General features: G+C 43.5%; 1 protein-coding gene across 5 annotated transcripts in view; it reads right to left on the bottom strand.

Moving 5' to 3' along the window:
- Window positions 1–15,514, bottom strand: part of FOXP1 (forkhead box P1) — a 379,483-nt gene that overhangs the window by 321,762 nt on the left and 42,207 nt on the right. For all 5 annotated transcript variants that reach the window (XM_063411788.1, XM_063411793.1, XM_063411794.1 and 2 more), the window contains exon 2: window positions 12,937–13,064. The gene's annotated coding sequence lies outside the window, so the exon portion shown is untranslated. The remainder of the gene's footprint in view (window positions 1–12,936; window positions 13,065–15,514) is intronic.

The raw sequence follows: 15,514 nt of genomic DNA, 5'->3' as shown, positions 1-15,514 counted from the left end.
CTTCCCTCCTCTCCACTCCCCACAGGCAAGAACCAGCTCCCAGTAAAGCTGAGGAATTTCCTGCTCTGAGGTAAGGCAAATCCGGCTTTTCCACCCCACAAGGCCCTACTTGGAGAAGCCATCAGCAGCAAATATTTAGAAGTAAGCAAGGACATGGCCCAGCCACAGCTTTAATCACAGAGAAGAGGTTTTTTAAGTCTTGCACTCAAGTCCCCCGTGATACTTTCTCCCATGCCCAGACAAGGATGTCTTTTCTTTGGATCTGGGTTTGCAACCTTATACTACAACTTAGGATAGTTGATGTTTGCAAAGAAATCGTCTGTATCATGAAATAACTTTCCCCCAGACAGCTAATGGCACTAATAGTTTTGAACAGGGGTTCCCCCTTGCTAAAAGACATGATCACTCCATTATAAATGTTTACATTCCTATGCATTAAAAACAATGTATTATGCTAATAAATTATGGAAAAACTGTATTTGATGGGATGTGTTCCTGTTTATTATTCACACAAAGCACTGCAGCCTTAAACCACAGGGTAAATTTACTAATTTACTACATCTATTCCTTTAAATGTGCCCCAAAAGTTGTTTTTTCAGAACTTGCTCACTAAGATTGCTTTCAATATCAGTTTTTGAGGAGTTGATTTTATTTAGATTCCCTATTAAGAAGAAAACACCATGGATTTACTGAAACCATATTTCTCCACCAGCGTGTTAATTCACACAGGAGCAAAAAGCGTTTCATGCTAGTCCTGGCCCCAAGCAAGGACATCACCTCTTCTCTTTGTCCTACCCAGAACAAAAAAAAAGGCCACTGCCTTTCATTTGAGATGCTCTGGTCTACCACACCCCAAACACACAGACCTTGCATTGTGCCCTTCCTCTCCCCACCAGCAGCAAATTTCCACTGCAGACCTGCAGAGCCCTTGCAGACCCCTCAGTTTGTGCACCCAAACTCAAAGTCAGAAGTTTGAGTTATGCTCCATCAAGCTGCTCCATCTCACTACACTTCCAGAGCTTAAAAAAATGATCAGATTCTATTGAATTTCTCTCTACACAGCTGCATCTCTAATGAACCCCCATAAAAGTTAAAACTTATATTCGGTAATCATATGCAATTGAAACATCATAAAATGAGAAGTCAAGGAACTGCATGTGGGCTGCAATGACTTGTCTTATTGTATTCATTCCCTTAATAAATATATCTTAAAAATAACCTCACAGTCACACACTTGCAATATAATATAAAAATAACACTGGATTCAAATTATTAAACAGGTAATTTAATAGAACAAGAATTGAAATGTAGGACAGTGTGCAACTTTATGCTATAGGAATAAGATGATTTTAGCCAACACAACTATTTTTCTTTTTTGCATTATTTCTACATTTATAATACTACAACATCCATATAACCTTGACACTGTAGTCACCTTAGTAACAAACAAGTGCAACATTCACTTATAATTGAAATCCCAATAGGGTGTTAGATTCAAGTAAAACAAAAATCAGGGGCCTCTACTCTGCTGTGCTTTTTTCTTAGCCACATAGACATGGGCTAAAAGGATTTAAAAATAGATATATTTGTACACTATCACATCTACAAAGCAGAACCATTTAATTTTAATTTAACGCTAAATGGAAACAAATATAACACCTTTAAAAGACACGATGCTAAAAAGAGAAGCAAATTATTTAAGTTCTGGACCAGCACAGCTTGGAGAATTCACACCAAGTAAAGGCCAGATTTAAACCAGTCTTACACAAGAGAAGGAGCTGTTCTGGGGACATTGGACCAGCAGGACAGGGAGTGTAGAGGACACCCTTCACTGTGCCACCACAGCCCAGAACTGATGGGGATGAGTGTCCCCACCATGTCAAGCTCCTGCTTTGCATAGCTGGTTTCATTTAAATTGGGCTGTTTTGCATGAAAGAAAAAGGGCAAAGGTCCCAGACCAAAAAGGAACATTGATGTGCTTGGTCATTGCTTAGCAATGGCCAAGACCAGAACTTTAGAGAAAACATATGAACTGAGAGTTTTCACCTCTGGAAACAGGACTTTCTGTCTAACCCTTTTTGTTAGCTTTGTCCTAAAACAAGAGGATTTAAACTCTTCCTAACTTGTAAGGTTAAATAAAACTGCTCCTCCTCAAATTACCTGCAGATGTTTGCAATTACCTATCAACTCAAATTCCCTTACTGTTTCACACCTAGTCCTTCATAGGATATACAGTTTTAGTGAACAATTATTTGGTTCTGTTTGAGGGGAAAAAACCCACCCTCAACCTCAACCTCTGTGCTCCTGCAGAAGCTCCAGCCCGTCACCTCTGGAGCACCAGCACAGCCACAGGTCCCTCCTGACCTGGGCTGCTGCCATCTGCCAGGGCTCCATCCCACCCACCACGCTTTTATGGAGCCCCTGATGAGCCTGACTCAATTAACGTGGCCTGAAACACCAATCCATGTCAAATGAGAGGTGACAGGAGCTGGGAGAGGAGCAGGGAGACAGGGCAGAACTGTCACTGCACGTGGCAAAGCGGGGTTGAGCTGCCTGTGTCCAAGGGGTGATGGGGAGGGAAGAGGGAGAGAGAATCTAGAGAAGTGAGACTCTCAGAAAGCTCCCCGCCGCTGGAATGGCAAATGGAAGACAAACCATGAGTTCTTCTGCCATCAAATGCTTTGTCCACACGTCCCCCAGAGCAGAACATCACCTTGCTGGGGGCTGGGGGATGCCCACGGGCCCCACCAGCAGATCTGTGCCCAAAACAGCTGCAGGAGTGGGCTCCTTCTGCCGGTGGAAACAAGGACTCGGCTAAATGTGGAGAGCTACAAGTTTCTGCAACAACATGCAAGTCTCCAACATGTGGCCCGTAACGTAGCTGTTGCCATGGTAAAAAATTCATGTTTAGTGAAAAGTGTTAAATCTTGTATCATAAGTTAAATCAGCTGCCAAGACACATTTTCACAAGTAGGGGAATTTTTGTCTTTTCAGAATGGAATGTTTTTCAGTTGACATTGATTTTTCCCTAAAATAAGTCCCCCAGAAAGGAAGCCAATCACACGTGAGGCAGTCCAAGAGCTGAATTACTCTACTCCTTCTCTGAATCATCAACAAGTGTTGTGTGCTAGTGCATGTGTGTGTACAAATGCACTGCAGCTTCATAAATCCCATCCTCTTATACAAACCTCTTATGCAGTTATACAATTTATTCAGAATATTAAGCTGATGATCCCAGCAGAAACACCAATATTTCATGTTTTGGGTGATGAGACCTCAACAAGTAACTTTTCTAACCAGGAACCATCTCAAAATTTATGTTCAGCTTGCCCCAGACTTTTCATAAATACAAGACTGAGCCTGACTATACAGCTGTTTATGTAGGTCAAGGACAGAAATAGTAAGAGTACATTTATTGGTTTTCATGTTCCTTGCTCAGTATTTCAAAAGAGAACAACTGGTTTTAATACAATTTCAGAAAGAGAGTCAAGTTAGAATTAGCAAAAAGCACATCAACAACAACAAAACCCCAAACAAACAAACAAACAAATCCCCCCCCAAAAAAACCCAACCACAAAAAACTTGCTACTTTTATTCATTTAAAAATTATTGCAAGGAAATCTGGCTGTTACCAGTTCAAGACCACATGTCCTCCTTGTCCTGAACTATTCAAATTGGGCTCATTCTAGCATCTTATGGTTAATATTCCACATTTACAGCAAAATGCATTTCCAGTGGCAGGTTTCCCCACTGACATTAGCCCCTGAACAGCTCCTGCAGAGGGGTCACTGCCCTGCTGGACAATGCAGACCTCTCGGGCAACGCTGGCTTTTCCTTTCCCACATCTCTCTTCAACAACCACAAGCTGGATTTCACCTTCTCATTGTGCCTTCTGCAGTGAGGACTTTGCCCAACAGATTCCTTTCTTTTTCACCTGCTTCCAAGTAGCAACAGCCAGCAGCCAGTCACATCCTTGTTTCTAAGTTAAGAAACACTTCTGATTCCTCCTCCTCTCTCTAATTATTGCTCCGCGATCGATCTGCCGTGCGCCAAACTCGCACCTTAGCTCCTCACCTCTAGTCAGTAAAACTCAAACTCTCCTCCCATCTTCTCCACAAAAGACATTTTCTAGCAAGCAAGCTCCTGCTTGTGCTCTCTTGCCTCCCTCTCCCTCTCTCTCTCTCCTGAAACCAGCTCTTTGGAAAGGCTGGAGCATATTTAGCCCTCCCAGCTCTCTGCCTGTCTCTTTCTTTTATTTTACATGGTTCAGTGTTCACATTCTGCTCTCATTCTGCCTTCTCTCCTCCTTTCTCTGCCCCGGTGCTACAAAAAGACATCTTCTGTGACACCTTAAAGAAAAAAGGTCCTTGAATTAACGTGGCTTGCACTGCGTGGTATTTTCAGACCGCCCATTTGCTAATGTTGCAAACACAATTAGGAAGTCAGGAAAAGAGCTTACAGGAGCAGATGAAAGCTGCAGAGATAAAATGGAAAGCTTTTACCTGCCAAGCTCTCAGGTTAGGGTTCTAGGCTGCCCTCGGATCTAACAAAGCTATAAAAGAGCCATATCAAGGAGATGCACAGTTGCATTGCTGTAAATATCAAACCTGGCTTTTTCCATCCTCCTAAAGACATGGATTTTTGCTTCCACAATTCGCAGGCTGGTAGCCATAGGTGGTTTAAATTATTGGTATTAAAAAAAGCTCAGAGCATTACTGACAATTAAAAACAGCTTTTACACATGCACAATAACGCTTCTCATGCTTTAAAAAAAAAATAATATGCATATCCATATTACCATCATAATAAGTGCCACAGAGTGACATGATATGATTGAGTATAATGGTTCCTTTGGAGCCATTATGGTCGATCAGTAAATAATACACTTTTGAAATAGTCTAACTACATATTTACACTTGTCAACTCTCATACACTTCAGTGGCAGAATTTAAAAGAAACACTGTAAAAAAATGTAAGAACATTAAACCACAAAAACATTATGCTGAAGCAGTATTAAGGTTTGACTTAAACCCACAAAAACATGGAAATTTCAGGTTAAGGCCAAATCTCCTAAAATGACACTGCCTTTAGCTCCCAAGCTGTGCCCAGGTGCCTGCAGTGATGCAGGAAAAGCAAGGATGAGGCAGAAAGGCAGGAGACCACGGGGTCATGGTGGTCCATGTGAGAATTGAGCCATTGTGGAGGGCTCTGGCCACCAATTTCATGAGAAATCTCCTGGGTGAGAACCAGCCCGCCAGCAGCAATGCAGCTGCTCAGCAGAACAGCATTCCATGACATTTTATACAAACAAAGCCTGGGCCTTTCTCTGTTTATTCAGATGAAATTCCCAATTAAGTTGAGAAAAATTAGTCTTCATTTATTTCAGAAGAGGCCCCATTGAGACACTGGGAGTCTTCCCTAGCTGGAACACATGAAGAAAAACTTGAGGCTTCGACCCTAAAAAGGCATTGTCAAAAAATATGTTAAACAAACATGACAGTGAATCATTAATATCCCAAAGATTCCCTTCATGTGGGGAAAAAACGAGACTGGGAAGGAGGATGTTTTTTCAACAGTAAAATAATGGGTTTGGAGATGTCTTTTTTAATTGATAATTTTGTGTCTCTTGTTCAGCTGTAGCCACTTTTGCTCCAAGCAGTGGTGGCAGCAACTTTATTGGTTCCAGTGGAGCTCTGCTGAAAACAATAAGCATCAAGCTCCCCAGTGCCATCTGTCTTTCTGTGAGGGTCACATCCTGCTGCCCTGGGATCAAGGGTATATTGAATGCTTGGGAGGTGTCAAGAGCAGCCCCAGGCCCACAGCACCTCCTTTGCAACAAAAGGACCCCGAACACTTCAGATGCTCTGCGCTGAAATCCTGAATCCTTTCAAAAGCAATGATGGATATTTTCCTAGAGCAAAGGTCTTCCTTTCATATATATCTATATCTGTATCTATCTCCTTGCTCAGACTTATCTATTACCTGGCTCGTGAGAACAAAATCCATAAAGGCTTGGCAGGGCAGGCTCTTGAAGTTGTTTGAAGACACAACCACCACACCCCTGTCAAGAGGGAATTACAGCTCGGTTTTATAGCCAGCTCTCCCCTCGACTGGCTGATGACAGAGCAGCCTCCCTCTACGCTCAGCATCTGGGATTTTACAGCCGCTGTAAATAAATGGGATTTTCATGACAAACAACTCTATATTCGGTTTCCTTGTACATCCGAACGTGAGAACGATCTCTGAAGGCTCTGCTGGGAAGAAGTATTAATGAAGACAAAGAGCATTTCAGGCTCTCCCCCTGGAGCACTACCATGATGACAGTATAAAGACTTTGTCCTACACAAGTACTTTAAGTCCACATCCTCCTCCCCAAGCGGCAATCCAGGACCCCCTGTGTGTGCCCGACCCTCGCAGCCCCTCCTCAGCATCCCACCACCCAACCCCACCTGACAGCACAGAATCTGCCAGCAGCCCACAGAGCTTCCTCTGGTCTCTCATTTCACAAGGCCTCCCTGGAGATATTTGCTTTTGTCTAAATATTATAAACCAGGGTAAGACAAAGACTTAATAAACCCTGTTGCCTTTTCACTTTGTGCAGCGTCTGTCTCCTCTCACCCAACCTCGCGGCTCATGCAAATGTCAGAGCCAGAACAGTTTTTACATCTCCTCGGGTCACCCCACAGTGATACCAGCAAAGGTAAACAAACTACTGAAGGCTGGCTATTTTTATTTCAGATGGCATGCAAATCAGTGGATGAAAGCTGGGAATAAACTGGCAATATGAGGGCAGCTTATTTAAGTTTCCTCCCCCAGCTCAGTGTTCCCTCAATGCAATACAGCTGACATAGCCCTACACTAAGGAAGAAAAAAAGGAAAAACCCAAAGAGACAGAAATACTTTCTCCAAAGTCAAAGACTCTTCTTTCAAGGTGTTTGGTCAACTCTTACACAAAGAGAGAAGCATTTCCCTGCCAAAGGGAGAAATTTTCAATTGTAGGATATTCGGAGAAGACCAGACACCACCTCAGTGCTCAGGATGGGCACAGGGCTCATTGTGGGACACCCCAACAAGGAGCCCAGATACCCCGAGTGCTCAGGATGGGCATGGGGTTCATTGTGGGACACCCCAACGAGGAGCCCAGATACCCTGAGTGCTTGGGATGGGCACAGGGTTCATTGTGGGACACCTCAATGAGGAGCCCAGATACCCTGAGTGCTTGGGATGGGCACAGGGTTCATTGTGGGACACCCCAATGAGGAGCCCAGATACCCCGAGTGCTTGGGATGGGCACAAGCTCCTCATGGGAGCAGCAGAACCTGGGATACAGAGGATGCTCCCTTCCTGCTGCACCACCTGCACCTCTTCTCAAACAACAGCCAAAGCAAGAGCTTCCTCCTGGGACTCAAATCAGAAAATGACTGGTCCTGTGCAGAGCTGAAAGCCCCTGGAAATGATGGGTTTTTAAGAGCAGGAGCTCCAGCTGCCACCTAATTGTCTGACCAGTGGGTGCCCCGAACCCACAAGCTCCTCACACCATTATCTCCTGGCAGAAAGATGTTACCTGCTCCCACTCCTCCCTCTCTGCCTCCTTGTTTAAAGCTTTCTGGCTGCTGGTGAGGAAATGATTCTGCCTTGCTCTAACCTCCTCTCCATCACCTTTCTGTCTGTGAGGACTGGTGAGAAAATGTTTCCACTGCTCTTACACTTCCACATCATCCATTTCTGAGGCCCTTATAGGAAAAAAAAAGGCTGTCTCCCATCTCCTGCTGGTGATAGTTTTATCAGATAATTGCACAAAGCAGGTATGATCCTGTAAAGCTGTTCAGGTATCTGAATTGCAGCATTGAGACAGATCATGCCTGCTGCATTCACTCACCAGTGGGCAAAGCCTGAGCAGCATCTAAGGGACCTGTCTACTAAAGAGAATATCACTGCTTTAACCTGCCATGAGCAGTTGTTTGGCTTCTCTGATTTTCTGCATGCACATTGTATTTTTCTGTATTTTATTTTAAGTTAAAACCTGCTGAAATTTGATAGCTCCAGACACAACAGTGCCAAGGAAAAGGAGCCTCTGGTCCCTGAGAGGGACTTCTTTCCATGCTGGCTTGACACAAAATCTGCTTATTCAATTATGTCTTCCCTCTTACCTAGACATGACGGTGTGAAAACATAATAAAAGCTCTCAGAAAAGAAGTTCAAGGAAGCTGATAAAGTATTTTTCAGGTCTCATAAATACTTTAATACCAAGATAGCCACTTGCACAGCCCAGCTCTGCCCCTGTGCCATGTTGGTGACTGCAGGCACTCATGCCTTCCCAAAGCAACTCAATCTCCATCAGCCTAAAACTGCCCTGAGCAATAAAAACAAAGCTGCTGCCACACAAAACTCCAGCTACAAGCCCCACTTTGCTCTGTTAGCACTCTGCATCCAAAAAGGTGCAGGTGCTATAGGAGAGTTTGTGGTACACACACCTGCAAACTCAAAACTTCACACACCCCACAACATCTCTGCCACTCCTGGTTCAAAATTTCCTTTCAATCATCTCAAGTATCAACAAGGTGATTTTAATCATGCATTCACAACCTCTACTGAAACAGGGTGAAGCCTTGCAGATAAAAGCTCTGCTCAGGACTTTAAGTTCACCACCTTCCCAAAGCAAAATCTTTTCCTGTTATGTGATCTGTTGGAATAGTAGGTATTATTTGTATGATAAAACAGATTACTTGAAAAACTGTCCCAAGAAATCGTTACAGACGTTGAAAAGTCAGGGCTTGCTCTATTGCCACAACAAAAATGCTCTGTTTGGTTTTCTAAATATAAAGCAATGAAAAATACCACAGATTTGGTCAGGACAGAATTCTGCACTGAAGCCTTCAGTTTAGGTGTGAGAAGATTTTTTTTACTGAGAAGGCGTGAAATTCCCCCTTCTCCTGGTGATGAGAAATGCCCCCTGATGCTCCAGCTCCTCCAGGACATAGCCAAAGTCGAAATAATTTTCAAAACTAATATGTACACTGAGTAACATGGTTAACATCATCCAATGAATTTAGATCCACCTACACGGTATAAATATATCTAGATAAACTGTCACCTTCAGCAGAATTCATTAAAATAATGTTGTATCTTCCTTGTTAAATGTAATTTTTTTAATTGAAATTTAATCTTACTGCATTATTTGGTAGATTTTTAATTGACATTTGTAGTAATTAATTGGTAAGCATTACAGCTTTGTCTGAAGAATTTAAAACTAAATTTGACATCGAGATTGGCCAGCCACTGCTGTGAGGTGCCTGCTGGGAGCATTTCATCATCCTCCCAGCCCCTCCTGCTGATCAGAGGTGGGAGATGATGGTCTCTTTCTTACAGTCATGAATTACATTACTAATGTATTCCATTACCACCACGCAAATGTCATGTTAATTCCTGATCATCATCAAGTCATACAATGGTTTCCACGCTGGCACCCAGCCAATTAGCGGTGTGGAAAAATATTCCGCCAATTATATAACTTGAATTAGGTTAAGGACTCAAGAGAAAGCAAAATAAATGCTTTGAAAATACTTCTGAGATAAAATGTAAGTTGACACTGTCTTCATGTGCTATAGCCGATGTTATACAATCTGATAGGCAGCTGCCAACATTCATAACTGTTTATTAAATCTAGCCTCTCTTTATGGTGGCAGCTAAGATCTGTATTTTTACCAATATTAGGTTCATTGTGTTATGAAAAAAGACCAAAATACTTAGGAGCATTCACACCAGCTTATAAAACTTACATTATGTACTTTATTAAATTGTTAAAATTACTTCTTCTCTCCTCCCCCTGCCACAGAGAAAGTTCCACGGGCAGAAAAGTTTCAGAAAAACAAAGTCTCTCTGGAGCCACTGATGCCACAAGGAGCAAGAGAGATCCTGCAAGGACAGAAGTGACATCTCTGGGCTGCTGCCACCTCTCCCTCTGAGCAGCTCTGCCAGGGGATGCCAGGCTGTGCTCCTGGAGCTGCCCCCACCCCACTGACACACATCAGGGTTAGCACAACCTGGGCATCCCACCCCTGCTGCACTGACAAACCCCTCTGGCTCTTGCTCCTTGGCTGTCACAAGAAGCACCACAGGGCAAATCCAGCCCTTTTCACAGCCAGGAGCCAGAGGGGAGGACTGAGGGAGGAGAGGGGCACTGTTAGGAGGAAAGGTCCCCACAAATCCACGTGGGAAGGGCAGGGACACAGCAGGTCCCTGCCGCGCCATCTGCTCGGTGCTCAGCGCCGCTGGCAGCACCACCAGGCTTTTAGTACCACCCCATTATTTTGATTTGTTCCCTCCTTAACTCAATTTATCCTACAAGCATGGTTATCTCCAATTTAAAAACGTACACAGCACCAGCTCCTCGACTTTAAAAATTTATAACCACGAGCAATTTGTTAAAACCTTTTACTGTACCTTTCTCTCTCTTACTTTCCGAGGTGCTGCAGTGAAGCAATTCACTGTTCTGGCTGCTTACCCCAGATGACCTTTGCCTGCCATAAAATGGTATACAACTAAACGCTCTGCTTTAAATAAAACCCTCGCCTCTTCGAAAGGCCCTACGTATTCAGTCAACACAATCAGCAGAAACCACATTTGGCTACTCAATAAGCTGGAAACCTTCGAGGCGCGTACGGCGGTGAATGAATTCCTGACATCACCAGGGACACTCGAGCGGGGAACAAGAGAGACCGCCGAGAAGTGGCTCTTGCTGCAGCCGGAGAAAGGATCACTCCTTTAAGCTGAACTCTCAAGGAAAACGAGAACAAAAACTGAATTAGCTCGACACGTACCCTCTGCAGTCAGCACATTGCTAGGCAACTTACCATCTCTTGATAGAATTATGGTGGAGGGCTGGTCGTACATCAGGGTTAAGATGAACACAAGCACCAGTTTGGGCCAACTGCTCCTTTCCAGTGGGAATGCTCAACGCTTGGTCATTTCGTGTTATTATTATTCTGCAATATTTCCTAAGCACCTAGAGAGTCTAATGCATTCAGAAGGTATTTTAAAGCTATTATGTGACATGAAAATTTTAAGATAACTGGGAAGTAAGTGAGTTTGAGGAGGAATAGCGCGAGTCTTTTTCTTTGTTCAAGCCAGCATTTGGAGGGAGTTAACAATCCTTCTTCTCATTGCTTTTATTTTTTAATAGTGAAGGTATCCAGAGGGCACGTTACTCCAACACTTTGTCTTTACTCCAGATGCTGGTTGGCCACAGCTCCACACCTCCCTAATTCAACCTGGTACTTCAAGTGGATGCTTTGAAACACTCTGGTCCTTCGGTTTGCCACCCTGAGACCAGACACCAAGTGCCATTACAAGCAGTGCCACGGGGCTGTCACAGCACCCAGCAATGCCACACTTCACCCATGCCAGCCCTAGAAGGGCCTCAATCTTTAACAATACCTGGATATTGAGATTGTGACCCCAGGCATTATTTACATTTACTAAAGAGGCATTAAGCAAATGCACAGAGTGCTTTAAATCGAGGCATGTACCTTGCACATAACCCCACGTTTCCCATGCATACTTTATAGGCACAAAGAAATAATTAATTACCTAACCACCGTGATTAAAATCAATTGATTCACATGCGACAGAGCAGTGAGAAATTTTTGCATGACTGGAGAAGCCTGGAATTGGTCCCTGTTTGGGGATCTCAGTCGTATCAGTGAGGTTGGTAATTCAGACATGAAAGAAATGGTAAGACTCCCTCTCCTCTATGCACACTTTGAGCTGCCATATGGGTTTATTCAACTGTTTACTATACCAGTCGGTAAAAACTGAACAGCTATTATAATCTTTGTTAAATGACATGGTAATTATGCTACCTCTGGAAAAAAAAAATGGAAACTTAACAAAAAAAAAAAAAATCACAACTCACTGAGGTATGAATTTCTCGGGTTTTATAATCTTTGAATTGAAATGCACTTTCCAACACACAGAGGGATATTAAATATATAATAGAAACCTGAATTTATTTAAAAAAACAATTTGTGCTCCCAATTCCTACACAATTTAATTATGCAGATTTCCTGGGTTTGAAAGATTTCTTACACAGACCTTCCAGTTTTGCTGCAGAATGAGATGATTCTTGTTTTCCCAAACTAAATTGCCCCTCCTCTCAGCCCAGTTATTAAGAGAGGCAATCAGGAGGAGGCAGGTAAGAGGAACAGGCATGGAAAACTCCCCATGCCAGGTTCCTGGGGGATGGGGACAGCTGGAAAAGGCACAACCACCCCTTGCATGGCACAAAAAGGCAACTGGCCCTTAACAGAGGAGGGGTTCCACTCCAGCATCCTCTCGAGCTTGATCAAACAGGCTGCTCAAGGCTTTGTCCCCACGTCCCCCAGGCTGGGCAGCAGCAGCAAGGTGAGGCTCTCCTGTGGACCAGTGACACCATTTTGTCACTGGGATGCACGTGCAGCAAACGCTGGAGCTGATTATGTGTTGGCAGTGGCTCCTTTGAGAGTCCCTGATGTGACACATGATGGCGAGGAGACCTCTCCATATCCATTTTTAATCATGACACGAATTGCCCACATAAGCTTGGCTTAGATCCTGTCTATCTGCAAGGCTTCAGTTTTGGGCAGTAGCTTTGCCTGCATGACTGAACTCCAGTTTCACCACCAAAGAGCTCACAGTTCATAGGATTGAGGGGGATGAAGAGAAGAAAGAAAGAAAGGAAAGGACATTTTTTTTCTGTATAGGTAATATTTGATATTTCTGGTATTTCATTACAATGAAGGTTGCTTCTTACTTTCAAGAATAGTGATGATTTGCTTACACAGACAATGCAAACCCCCCTACCCCCCCATATTAAAAAGGGGAGAAAAAAATGAGGCAAAGATAATTTGTAAGAAAGATTAAGTGAGAGTTATTGCAAACTCAGGCTTGACAACTCACCCGTTTTACTTGCAGGCATCACACATATCCATTCATGACTCAGGGCAAATACAGGAAAGGATTGGAACCCTTCTCATGGCAAATGTGTCTGGAAGCTGGAGTCACTCAGAAAAAATGTTCTCAGGAGACTGAAAGACAAAAACATGTTTTAAAACTTCACTCAGTCAGAATCATATCAAAGCCTATCGTTTTCCTTTGAAAGTAAAAGGTGGTTATAAGTGCTGGAGCGGGGGGGAACATACAGAAGCATGTCGATGTATCAAACTATCACATAGCAGACTCTATTTGGCTTTAAATAAAACCCAAACTTACAATATTAAGAAAGGTTTTTAGAGACAAATGCTTATTTTACATTTGCAACGTGCTCCTCCGACAGGAGAGCTTATGTTCCTTCTAAATACCAAAATGTGTCACCATCCAAATCCACATTCTGCCTGAAAACACTGCACAGAGCACAAAATCCAGATACTTTAACCTACTTTGCATTATCAAAATATAACACTCTCTGAGTTTCTGAACTATTTACTCTCTGTCTTCACTCACTGAATCCTGATAAAACCTTAATAAATTGTACAATCTCTTGTTAGCATTAATCTTTCCTCTGAGATAAGGAAAAACATATAAAAACTATTTGATGTTCAGGGTGGAAAGGCAAAATTTGCAAACATCAGTTAAGAAACACCAATTAGTATGTTTTTTTCCCCAGCTATTAGTAACACAGATTGAACTTAAGCTTAGCTCAGAGGAAGCTGCTCCCTGTACAAATGAAACATCCATTTTACTAATAAGGGTATTTTAAACTAAGATGTATAATATCTTCACTGATAAAGAACCTGCACTGAGTAACAATTCATACTCAGAAATACAACCAGAGGTGTTCCCAGGGCTGTTGTGCATCACAGCTATGAAACCACATGGGATTTAAACAGCAGCTCTGGTGCCTGCCCAAATTTGGGAAGGGCACACTCTGCCCTAATGGATGCACCAACACCTGGGAGAGCCTCTGCTCCCAGGACCTCTGCAGTCAAACCCCAGGGGACAAAGCAAACTTTGCAATGGAGGAAAACATCTTGAAAAACTTGAAGAAGAAAAAGTACGAAAGCAAAAATCACCTGTGGTGCTTCTGAGCCCTTCATTCCTCAGTCCTCACCCTCAACAGCATCCCCAAGGCAGTGGCTGTTCCCAGCCTTCCCACATCCACCAGCACTCTGACAGGGGCAGGTACTGCCATCCCCAAATTAATTTCACTAAGTTAATTATTTTGGCAGTCTACTGCAGTCTTCCTGAGGAACATCTGTCTCAGCAACAACTGCATGAAATTTTGTAAGACAAAATCCAGGTACTTCTCTGGCCCTGGGGCTTTCTCCCGTTCTTTGCTGAATGTGCAACGGCTCAAAGATCACAAGGGTTCAGAAATCTAAATATAGGGATTATGTGACCCTATTACAAAACTGTGCTACACAATAAAAATAGATCCAAAAGGGGTTTTTAAACAGCATTTATGCTAAAAATTACTTCTTTCTCAGAGACTCTGAAATACCTGCAAACCAAAAGTGACCTGCATCTTGCATTGGTTGTATTTTATTCATGAGGGGCAGAGCACTTGAGAGATGCAATGGAGCAGTGTCAGAGACACACATCCAAGGCTTGCTTTATTGCTGTGCCTGATGACAGATATGCAGATGGGTTTGTGGCTGAACAGAAAGCTGCATCTACATATGTTGGGACAAGATTTCTCCAGCTGACCTGCTGCACCACCGTATTCAACTAACCTTTATCCATGATACATCTGTAGGGCAGGAAAGTATCATTAGCCCTCTTTAGAAGATGAGGAATTGAGGCTCATTTTAGCTCGTGCTTGCTCAAAAACATTAATGTTGGAGACTTTTGAAGCAAAAGGATTGTCTAAATAATATACATGGTCTGCAGAAGATGAGGGCTACAGTGCACAAAGCACTGTCCTCACCTGCAGATCACTCCTCACATCCTCCCTCAACACAAGGAATAACTTGGCACCATTGTGCCAACAAGCAGATTTGGAAGCTGAGAGAGCTCCAAGGAACAGCAAACAGTACAGGGAGGAGGCAAAGCCATTCCATCCAGCTTGGCCTGAACTCTGACAGTGCACCTGGAAAAATGGATGCTTCTTACACCATCAAAAACTGACCTCACTCCACAAAGCATTTCTTCAGCCAGGTTTCCCAAGGGAACAAAGCCTACATGATCACCACGTACCTTCTGCACCCAGCCCCACCTGCATCCTTGGAATCCCTTGGATTACTGGGAGCACAGAGCTCCCAAAGACACGAGTTCTCACGGCATTAACTCTGGGGCTTGCCCCACTGGTGGCCTCCAAACCCCCTGGATCATTTCACTTAGAGCCAGATTGCTCCAGGGACAGCAGCTGCCTGCCAGGAGGGAGCCCAGGGGCACACAGGCAGCTCAGGCACTTCCATGGACCTCAGAGCTAGAGAACCTGGAGAAACAACCCATCCTGCTGGGGGGAAGGGTGGAGGAGCGGGAGGAACAGATTATAGATCGGTTCTGATAAACTCAAGCCTTTAATGATCTACCCACA

The sequence above is a fragment of the Prinia subflava genome, chromosome 14 (genome assembly GCF_021018805.1).
Source record: "Prinia subflava isolate CZ2003 ecotype Zambia chromosome 14, Cam_Psub_1.2, whole genome shotgun sequence".
In the NCBI taxonomy this organism is placed as follows: Eukaryota; Metazoa; Chordata; class Aves; order Passeriformes; family Cisticolidae; genus Prinia; species Prinia subflava.
This window is presented reverse-complemented; position numbering and strand designations above follow the sequence as displayed.